The sequence below is a fragment of the Balaenoptera acutorostrata genome, chromosome 3 (assembly GCF_949987535.1).
Source record: "Balaenoptera acutorostrata chromosome 3, mBalAcu1.1, whole genome shotgun sequence".
NCBI lineage: Eukaryota > Metazoa > Chordata > Mammalia > Artiodactyla > Balaenopteridae > Balaenoptera > Balaenoptera acutorostrata.
Window position 1 is genome coordinate 158427868 of NC_080066.1, and position 12374 is coordinate 158440241.

Below are 12374 nucleotides of genomic sequence, written 5' to 3' on the forward strand. Positions count from 1 at the left end.
CTTTTTGTCTTCCCTTTCTTCAAAGGTAAACTAAGGTGGTGAAGAAGCAAAGGTAGGAAAGCTTTAGCTTGGGGCAGGGTGTGGGACATGGAGGTGAAGAAGGCTCATCCTTTGCACAAATAAATGACAGCCTACATGGCTTGATGTAATGACTCAAAGACTATCCCACTATAAATCTCACAGCTCTTCCCTTATACCTGAGACGCCTACCGAAGTCAGTGTTTCGGATAAGATGCCACCTCCAGAAGCATTCTGTAAAATTCCCTGGGCTATAGGACTCTAACACATGGTAACCACACAACCAAGTATTTACCAATTCCCTATCTGAGATTACAGCCCTGACCAAATGGAACATGACACAGGCAAATTCCGATGAAAGAGAGGAAGGATAGATTTGATAATGGAGGAAGGAGAGATTTGGAGCAAACTCTCTGTACCTTGCATTAACACTTATTTATCCCTCTGTGTTGTCGTTCTTTGTATACATAACTTATTCCTGACCTAAATTGACCTCCTTGAAATAGGGATCTTTTCCTTACTTATTTTTGTTTCACTGACCCCTGACACAGGGCCTGATAACACAGAAGCAGTTTAACGTGGTGCTTTGATTTCACAGTCTTGGGCTTGAGTTCATATTCTGCCAATTACAAGCCACGTGACTTGGGTAAGATATTGCACCTCTTTGAGCCTAATCTGTACATTGGGCCTAATCATTCCTTCCTTTAAATATTCTTCTGAGGATTAAGTAAGATAGACTTTTAAGTGCTTTTTGTGGTGCTTGGCACAGAGTTCGCATTTAATGAACACTATTATTATTATATCAATACATTCAAAAATTGCTGAATATATGAATAAATCAATCAAGCAAGCAACTAAATGGACTTCCCCATGGAGAAGCAGGCACACAGAGCGCTGGGTCACACAGAGACCTAAGGGTGGGGGTAAGGAGCGTATCAAGAAGGCATGTAGCAACTCAACTCGATCTTTTTTTCTCAGCACATTTTCAAAAACTCATCACATTTAATGGGACACCTGACTAGAACAAAAGTCTTAAAACAGCACTAAAGTAGCAATAATTTAGACTAACAATGTTTCACAATGTCAACACCATGCACTGGTCATCCCTCAGTCCCATGTAGCTGTTTAAGTAAAACTATGGATGTGCTCTCTGAAATTCTTATAAAGCAAAGTCACCACATGCTCCAGTAAATACATACTCTTTCACACTGGCATGATGTTACTCGGGCCTCTGACCTCATGCAGGTCATGTTATACCCCGTGCTACATCATAAAGAAGTGATATTTATTGAGAGCTTACTATGTACTCAGCATGTTTCTAAGTACTTTAAATGAAACTATTTATTTAATACAACTCTATGATATATGTATTCCTTATATGGAAATTACCATTATCATCTTCAATTTACAGATGAGGAAACTGAGGTACATGGAATCAAATAACAGCAAAGGTCACAGAGGTAGCAAGAGTTGCAGTGGATATTGGAACCCAGATGGGTGGACTCCAGAGTTCTTAACCACCATGTTAAATGCCCCACAAGACACACTAGTTCCACCTGCCTATTACAGACACCGTCTTAGCAGTATTTGTATATTACTTTGTAGTTAATAAATTTTTCCCGCTGGTGGAAATATAGCTGTGTACCTGGGGAGACTCTGTACCAAGAGCATGAAATCTACTGGCAGAGGCACAGTACCCTATAGGCAAATTCTACTTAAATCACAAATACACCAAGGATCAATGTGCCAAGCTGAGGAAGTGGAGCAAAAATTGACCACATTCTCAAACATATAATTCCCAAAGGAAATGTTGTCTGTCGTGAGGTCTCAGCAATAATCCCATTTCTACCAGCATTGCTATTGAGGGCTCCTTCAACCCACGTTCCAAATTTCCTGCCAATGGGGCAGACCTACAGGTAGCAACTGGACAACTGTGAAGCATAGTCAGAGCTCCCTGAAGCCTCCTACCTAAACTTCTAGCAATTCCTCTCTCAATAATCTTTGCTTAAAAATAAACTTGAGCATGACAGCCATTGAAAGAAAGTGCAACAATTATTGAAGACAGCAAGCAACATGGGAATACAGAATCTTCCCTTCAGATTGTGTTCTGGGCCCAGGCCTGTGCACCTGCCTGTGTACCAATAGGTTTTGTCAGTGTTGTCATACACCAAGTTACTGCCTTTAGGAATTTTTCTCACACATATTCTTATATTTGTGCATGAGCTGGTTAATCAGCTCCCCATTTTGATTTCTTGCCCTTGGATTGATTATTTCTAGACGTTAAGATTCAGCAGTAGCATCCATTTTCTATTTTCTGTACAATAGCAGGATTCAGTAACTCCTGTCTAACTGAAATTTTTTAAACTATTGCAATTGTACACTGTATTGCATCCAAATAAAATGTTAGTTTCTGTCCTAGAATAGGCAGATTGGATTACATATTTATTAAAATTTGGAAAACAGGCCAAGAACTTTGGGGAACTCAACTTTGTTACTCCTGGGATCTTTAAGGTTGCAAACTACCTCTCTCCTGGGCTGAAACAGTCATGATCAGGAATGGAGAACTGGTAAATTTCTTTGAGAGCCTCAGCTGAAAAGTTCTTAGTCCTTGGAATACTTTTAATGTTGCTTATCACCTTTCATCTCTAGAGCTGCCCCTGCTGATTCATTCATCCTCTCTTCTGTCTCTTAATTCAGAGGAGAGTATGATGCTTAAAAACAAGGAGCATCTCCATCTGGCAAATGGAGAAAATGGGTTTCTGATTGGTTCTTCTCTACTCACATAACCAGTATTCCAGAAAATCATGCAGCACAGGTAGAACCCATGTCATGCCATGAGTGCCAATTCAAAAATCATCCTCACCCTCAGATCCCATTACGGTATCTTAATACCTGGGAACAGTATTTGCAGTAAGATAAAGACTGTAGAACTCTACATTTGTCATTAAGCTTCAAATATCCTAGTGGTGCACCCAAGGAGTGGTGACTGGTCCAGAGGGATTTCTGCCCCTCTTATAGCTATATGCCCTTAACAGGAACCAGCTAGAAAATCGGCACCAGGAAATAAAGACAGGGGAGGGTAACATCAGTCCAAGTTATCATCATCTCTTACCTGGATGATTGTAATACTTTCTCTGCCACCATTCTTGCCTACCCCAATTCTTTCTCTTCATATAGACCAGGGTTATTTTTACAAATACCATATCAGATAATACTCCCGTCCTACTTAAGACTTTTAATGGAATCCCATTACATGAAGAAAAAAAATGCTAATTCCTTAGCATGGCCTACAAGACACTATAAGCAGCCCCTGCCAACCTCTGCAATGTCATTTTCAGCCCTTTATCCCTTCTCTCATATATTCCAATAACACGGTCAGCCCTCCATATCCATGGGTTCCGCATCTGCCGATTCAACCAACTGCGATGGAAAATACAGTAGTCAAAAATAACAAAAAGGAAAGTTCCAAAAAGCAAAATTTGAATTTGCCCTGCACAGGCAACTATTTACATAGCATTTACATAGTAATAGGTGTTATGTGTCATCTAGAGATGATTTAAGGTATGCAGGAGGATGTGCATAGGTTACATACAAACACTATGTCATTTTATATAAGGGACTTGAACACCCATAGATTTTGGTATCCAAAGGGGGGATCCTGGAACCAGTCCCCCATGGATACCAAGCGGCAACTGTATTCACCACCTTTAACTTCCTGAGCCATGCCAAACCAGAGCACAAACTTTTCCCTCTTCCTGGAACACATCTTTCCCCTTTTAATCCCCCCTTCCAGATGACTGCCCTCCCTCTGACTCTTCCCATGAATGGCATCTTATTTTTCAGGTTTGAACTTTGAGACAGGCCTTTCTTTATTAACCTAGGCAGATCTCACCTACTCTTCCCTATCAGAACACCTTGTTTATTTCTTCATTCATTTAACAAAATTATTTTGTGTACTAGTATGTGCCAAAAACTGTTTTAAGGACCGTGGTTACAACGGTAAACAAAACAGACAAAAAAATCTGTGCCTTCGTGAAGCTAACATTTTAGTCAGAGGAGCAGAAAACGAGCAAAATAAATAAGTAAACATTTAGATACTTAGTTTTCTTTTAGATATAGACTGGAGAAAGTTTTACTTAGAAGGTGACATGCGAGAAAGGACAGCCGGGGTCGGGGGTAAGCCTTACTACCCTCCAAGGAAAGAGTGTTCCAGGCTGAAAGAGCATCAGAGGCAAAGGCCCTGAGGCAGGACAGTGCCTGAATTGTCTGAAGAAGGCAAAGAGCTGAACTGGTGAAAGTGAACTGAGGTGGGGGACAGTTTAAGAGATGAGGCTGGAGAAGTAACCATAGGGTCAGGTAGAGTAGAGCCTTGGGTGTCACAGTGCATTCTTTGGCTTTTACTTTGACTGAAATGGAAAGGCCTCAGAAGCTTTTGAATGGAGGGTGATAAGATCTGCCTTGCATTATAAAAGGAACACTCCAGTGGCTCCTTGGGGGGAATAATCTGAAGGAGAGAGTTATGGAATGAATGTTTGTGTTCCCTCCACCCACAATCCATATGTTGAAGCCCTAACCCTCAAGGGGGGGGGGGGTTCATCCTTGAAGAAAGGGCCTGTGGGGAGGTCATAAAGTTAATGAGGTCATAAGGGTGTGTCCCTAATCTGATAAGGCTGGTGCCCTTATAAGAAGAGGAAAAGAGCCAGAGCTCTTTCTCTTTGCACACAGGCACCAAAGAAAGGTCATGAGAACACACACCAAAAAGGAGGCCAGAACCTAACCGTGCTGGTACCCTGATCTCAGACTTCCAGCCTCCAAAACCGTTAGCAAATAGATTTTTGTTGTTTAAGCCACCCAGTCTATGGTATTTTATTATTGCAATTGAAGCTGCAATATATTTTTATTATTTATTTTTATCAAAGATGGGATGCAAGAATGGAAGACCTTCTTTCCTTCATAGCATTTAAGAGAATTTGTAATTTTAATATCTGTCAGTGCGTATTTGTTTCAAACCTTCTCCAGTCAATTGTAAGCTTTAAGGGGCTGGGCTCTTCGTCTCTCTCAATCACCACTCTACCTTCACTTCCCAGTACTGCACCTGGCAGGTTGGAGATTTATAATCATATTGGCTGACTGAGTAATTTGTTGAATTTAGGATTTCCCCTAAGGGCCCATACATTTCAGACATTCGCTTTCCAATTAAAAACGTTTTGTTTTTGTTCAATTTATTTCTTTAGAGACTCCTGTGAACTGATATTATGACACTTTGTATTAATCAGCTTTCCCCTTTTGCATTCTTTCATTCATTCCACAACCATTTATTGAGCACCAGCTATAAACGTGGCACTGTGCCAGGGCTGGGAAGGAAGGATGCACCTTCATTGTTCCCTTCAAGTTGTTAACAGATTCTTACGTTTGTATTATTTAATATCATACCACTTACTGATAATTCAATATGCAAAAAAATGGAATATATTTTTACCAAAGCTGCATAGCTTTAATTTCTGAAACAGTTTTTACTGGACTACTTAGCAATCGTCTCTCAGAACTCAGATGGCACCTAGTCAAAATGTAACTTTTGTGTACAGTAGGCTACAGTTTTACAATCTGCATCACTTTAATAGACTCTTGTATTAGTTTCCTAGGGCTGTCGTAGCAAAGTATCACAAAGTGGGTGGCTTAAATAACAGAATTTATTGCCCCACAGTTCTGGAGCTAGAAGTCTAAGATCAAGGTGTCCGCAAATTTGGTTCCCTCTGAGGTCTGAGAGGAAGAATCTGTTCTATTCCTCTCCCCTAGCTTCTGTGGATTGCTGGCAACTTTTGCCTTTCCTTGGTTTGCAGAAGTATCACCCCAATCACTGCCTTCATCTTCATACGGCATTTTACCTGTGTGTCTGTGTCTTAATTTCTCCTTTTTTATAAGGATACCAGTCATGTTGGAATAGGGGCTTATCCTACTTCTGTATGACCTTGCTTTAACTAATTACATCTACAATGACTTTATTTCCAATAAGGTCACATTCTGAGGTACTGGGGCATTAGTTCTTCAACATATGAATTTGGGGTGTGTGTGTGACACAGTGCAACTCATAACAACTCTTAATAAAGGAATAAACAAAAAGCTCTTCTCAAAGACTCCTCCACCTTTCAGCCTTTAATGATTATTTGTCTTTGGTAAGTGCTGGGGTTGGAAAATAAAATTCTGAACTCTACAACTTTCCTAAGAAAAGCACCATATGGTATAGCCAAGAAAACACTCTAGCAGGAGTCATAAAGGCCTGCCCTAGTCTCACATATCTGATAATATCTGATTCAGCTAATTTTATTGAGGGTATCAATGAGTTTCCTCATACATGAAGAGCAGAGTCAACTTTCATGATCAATAATGTCTCAAACTGTCCCAAAAATATTATTATTTTTGGTAGGCAGAATTCTACAATGACCCCCATGACCTGCACCTCCTTGTGTCAGCTCTGTGAAGGTTACTTTGTATGGCAAAAGGAATTTTGCCGTTGTAATTAAGATTACCCACAAATTGACTTTATCATAGGGAGATTATCCCTATAGTGGGCCTAAACAATCACATGAGCCCTCTAAAAGCAGAGTTTTCCCCCAACTCATAGGTGAAGAGAACATCAGACAGATTCAAAGTGTGAGGGGGATTCTTGTGAGGGAGGTTCTCCATTGCAAAGTTGGGGGAGGGGAGGCACCATGGGGGCAAGGACCTCAGGGTGGCCTCTAAGAGCTGAGAGAGGAATCTGGCCAACAGCCAGCAAGAAAGTAGGGGCCTCAATCCTACAAGTAAGTGCAAGGCACTGAAGTCTTCCAACAATCTGAATAACCTTGGAAGTGGATTTTTCTCCAGATAACCCAACATTTTGAGACCCTAAGCGGAGAACCCAATCAAGACACCCACCTGGACACTGACCTATGGAACCATGAGATATAAAGGGTGCTGTTCTAAGCTACTAAATTTGCAGTAATATGTCATGCAGCAACAGAAAACTAAGACATTATTACCTTGTGGTAAGGAAAGGAATAGCGCAAGCAGACGGAAAAAAACAGGTAAAAACTGAGTGGACAGGGCACTATCAAAAGAAAGAAGCAAGGAAAGAATAAAGACAGAAGGAGATAAGATATATGAAGTTATCCTAAAATATTTCTACTTGGTCAGAGCTAAAACATGCTTACATTTGTTACTTTGACTGCCCTCCTGTTTGTATGGAGTGGTGACAGTGTATCTGACTTGAAGCACATAACACTCTGTACAGTTAAACCAAAATCACACTCAGCTGATTATCTAGGAAAAGATCATGTAATTTAAAAATGGAAGGGATACAGTGTGCTTTTTGCACACATTAGGAAGAGTAGAGGAAAAAAGAGAGATTAGAAAAGAAGAGATGAAAAGATGTAAGAAAGGGAGAAAAAGGACAGAAGGAAGGAAGGGAAGGGAGGGGAGAAGGGCAGGAAACTGCGAAGAAGAAAACCTTTTTTAGACAAATATAAAATTCTGTATTGAAAATTAGACTAACGTGTGTCAGGAACAAGCATGGTGGTATCAAACTTCTCTTGAAGTTCTCCAGAAGCAATAGAGAAATGCCGTTTCCATTCAGTTATTTCAGCCTTTTTGAGCTTCACTGGTTCCCTGGCTGCTTAAAACAGCCTTCAGTGCCATCAAAGGAAGCGAAAGCTCCACGACTCCACAACCATGATGTTAAAAAAAAAAAAAATGTCTTTACCTCATGTAGGTATTTCTGAGTCCAACAATTAAGAAAACACAAAATCACATCTGTTTGAAAGAGATGGGCAGGCCAATAGCAATGTTAGACATTTCCAATAAAATTCAGTAATTGAAAATAAGTTTTATTAGGAAAACATCATTTCTGGATTTTCCCTCAGCAAGGCAGAGAAATAACTCTGATATGGTCAAACCCCAACGAGATTTTTTTCCTATGTCCTTAATGGTTCTGTGGCTCCTTTAGAGTATGTGGGGACATTTCACCCCGCGTTCAATGCCCAGTGACACAGACCAGCATCAGCGCATTGAAACAAAAACACACAGACCAACCTGGTGTAGAATTTACAGTAAAAAACAGTAGTGAGAGAACCAAAGTGGCCAGGCAATTAAACAAGCACACACAAAAATGAGCAAGCTGTGCACAGACTTCCACTGCTACTTTCATACGTAAGAATTCTTTTTTTTTTTCAATTGCGCTATTAAACATAAAAAAGAGTTGAATACACAGGACAAAGTTTAGCTATACAAACTGGCATCCAAATAATGAATAAGAAAAAAGTGAATATTCATCTAGCAACTTCTGTTCTGGGTTCTAAGGAAATACCAACTCTATTTGCTTTGTCAAGGACTACCAATATTATTTGTAAAGCATTCTCAACAAGTTGGTTAAATAAGATCTCTTTCCTAGCAAGAGGTGAAAGACCTGTAATGGAAGTGTGCTTTCAGTAGCTCCTCTTGCTGTTCTCAGGAAATTCTGCATGATTATTGCCACTATTTCCTATGTAGACGACTATTATATAATTATCTATTCCCTGTCTTGTGGCCTTGGGAGGACTACTGATGTGATGGTTGATGAACAGCCAAACCCCAAAACTGTCAAGTGACCCAAAGAGTTGTTTACGCCAATCTCAGGGAGGAAAAGTACCACATAATTACAAAATAACATATTTAGACGAGGGGTCAGCAAACTTTTTCTGTAAAGGGCCATAGAGTAAATATTTTAAGATTTCAGGGCCATGTGGTCTTTGTCGCAACTACTCAAGTCTGATTGTAGTGTAGCCATAGATGATATGTAAATGAAGGAGTGGGGCTATGTTCCAATAAATCTTTATTTGTGGACAAAAATTTGAATTTCTTACAATTTTCTTGTGTCAGAAAATATTACTCTTATTTAGATCTCCTTCTTAAAAATGTATTATAAAAAACGATTCCTACCTCACATCCAGACAGAAACAGGTGGTGGGATGGGACTGCCAGGAGGGTCCTAGTTGCCCACTCCATAGTTATACTATTTTATGTGTTTCCAGAATATAAATACATCACTTAATTATACTTATAGATTGAATACCTAATAAAAACAATAAAAATTGTTTACAGTTATATACAATGGGTACCAGATGTACATTACTGAATTTTGTGAAATATTAATAGAAGTTCACCTTTTCTAATATGCTAAAATTCTATTCACTTGGTGTTTATAGAGCTTACAGTCCAGGAAGAAAACACACTGTAGAAAATTTGAAAGTCCCAAACAATTTGAGTACCTGTCAATTGCCAACTTTTTGACACTGAAATATTGTGTAGTGTCATAAAACTCTGTCCAGCGGACAGAAATTATCTCAGAATTATTTGGTGTTATTGATTCAGCTGAGAAGTATCTCAGAATTAATTGATGATTTATCCTATGCAGTAACACAATTACAAATGAGCAGTAGTCAACATCTGCCTTGCCCTTAGTCCTCTGATATCAGTGATAGAATTAAATGGATAAATCCAAAGAATCAAGGTTAACTTCATTTGAAAGCCTTGGAGACAGCTATAGTAGGAGTTTTAATGTAGCTGCTCCCATTATCCACACAGTGTGATTCATAGTTTAAGGCAACACTAGCTATTGTTGGGGTGGCTCTGTTTGTATGTGTGTTAAGTTGTCCAACGTGTATGGCTTCAATTCTTCATATTAACGCAAAATAAGGTGATTGCTAAAGAGCTGTCTAAACTAGTTCAACCCTATCGATTAATTAATCAACAAGTATTTGCCAACTCTGTGACTTACCCAAAGCTTCACAAAATTCCATTTGTGCCTGCTTTCCCCTAACATACCAGTGCAAGTTCTCTCTTACTGTTCAGTAGATCAGGCAATTATTCAATACTTATCCCAAACTGTCATTTCTCCCTGACAGCTTAATAGAATTTAAATTTCAGGGATCTAGCTAGGCTCCAGTACCAAGAGAACATGATTCAAGTGTTTCTAAAAGAAGACAAATCCTAGCTTTTCAAGCCCTTTCATTCTCAAAAGGAAAATGTACCTTCATCTTGGTTATAGAGAACAAATGCCATCATCTTTTGTCTTTATCTCTGATTTATTCTCTCCTTCAGTTCTTCCTCATGGTCCTTCACTGTCTTTCTCTAACTTCCTTTTCTTCCCTTCTTTTATAGTCCCCAGTTTTTCTTTTTTCCTTTCATATTTTTCAATCTTTCTTCCTTCCTACAGACACCGATTGACTACCAGGCCCTAGGCTCAGCACCAGAAATACAAAGATGAACAAGACACAGATGTATGATAATAGGTGGTGGCATCAGATGTACAAAGAGTAAGATGCAGTATGGACCTCAAAGTCTACTCCTCTCTTCAATCTTGAGACCCTGTATGCCTCATTTTCAAGAGGCCCATGCCGTATCCCATTTCTTCAGTCTTAACATTCTCCCCCTTTCTTAGCATCCTCTAACTTCAAATATAATTATGCCTCCACAAACTGAAAAGCAGTCTTCACTTTCATGTTTTAATAAAATATTTCAAACATGTATAAAAATAAAGTAAAATAGCAAGTCATCCACCACCTTAACGAACATGTTAGTGTTTCATCTTACTCAATTCAGACTTTAAAAAAATAAAAAATAAATAAAACATTCCCAGTTTAAAGTTTTCTTTGTAGCTCTCCTTGAACCCATTCTTACCTAACATCTCTGCCAACCTTTCCCCCCACCAAGTAACCACCACCCTGAATCCTTACCATTCAGTTTTTTATGCTTTTGTTACATATGTATGGGTTTTATTATGTAGCTTTACTATATGTATACATAGTTTTTTAAACAGTATCCTTTTGATCCTTTTGTTTTTAAAGTACATTATATCACACTATATGTTTCATTCCGAAAGTTGTTCTTTAAATATATTTTATATATTACATACTTGAGATGTATCCATATTATTGATGCATAGAGTTTCAATTCATTCATTGTACCTGGTAAGTACTATTTATCATATAAATAAAGCACAAATTATTTATCTTTCCCTTACTGATGGACATTTACTTTAATTGTTCACTACCAAATATAATGTCAGAGTGGACATTTTAGTTCATGTCTCTTTGTGGACATGGGAAAAGTTTCTCTAAGGTACTTAACCAGATGTGAAATATCTGGACCTTATGCCATGTGCGTTTTCATCTTCACTAGATACTGTGGATAGTATCAGTTGCCTCTCGAAAGTAGTCGTTTCAGTGGGCTCTTCCACTGTTAACGTATGAGGCTTCCTCCACAGCCTTGCAGTAATTGGTATTGTCAGCTTTTTACATTTTATAGTGTCTAATGGTTTAAAGGTACCTTATCATTGCTTTCCAATCTGGTTTCCACCCTCATTTAGCTATAAAACTGTTCTTTCCATGGATATCTAAGAATCACTTTCTTGCCACATCTCAAAGACTTCATTTGTACTCATCATTCTGCTTGACCTCAACTGCATCTGGCCTACCAGTAGCCACCCAGTCCAAACTCTCTGCTCCCTTTGCTTACATTTAACAGCATTCTCGGGAAGAAGAGGCAGAAAGCAAGATGCTCCCTTAGAAGTTCAGATGTAAATCTGGTAGATAAGTCAGGCAAGGTACTCTTTGAAGAAATATATTTAATAAGAGAACTGCAAACTTGGAAAATCAAAAAAATATATACAGGTAGCTTTCATAATATGAAATACATAAAATTGATATCAAAACAAATACTTCTAAGTTTGGGGGGTATGCAGAAACTGCATCAGAATACATTCATAATAAGCACTATATTTAATTTAACACACAGTAATTATTTCTTAATTATGTTCCATGTAGCTTATGTGTGTGATACATTTGATGTTGATAAGCTTATTGCTTATTAAAACTAACAAACATTTCGTGTTTTATAATATCTGAATCTACCGTAATGTCAAAAAGGGGGGCTATGGTTCTCATGAAGGTTCTTTATGATGCATCTCCCATTTCCTTTCCCATCAGCTATAGTTCATGCTCTATGCAAGCTAGAACACAGATTTAAAAATAAGACCATTTGGATCTGGTCCTAGGAACATTTAAATGGGTCTACATGGGTAGCTATATATGGAAAATTATCTAAAATATTGCTTATTGGAGATCATGCATATCTGAAGCAGCCAATCCCACACTTGACAGCACTGATGACAGACTAACAAATATTCATTTAATAAATTCATTCAACAGATATTTTCTGAGCATTGACTCATTGATTCTTCTAGGTAAGGGGATTGAACAATAAATAAATCTCTTCCCTCACGCAACTTAGATTCTAGAAAAAGATTCTGTGAAAGTAACCCCAGGCTCTGATCAGCATCTCCA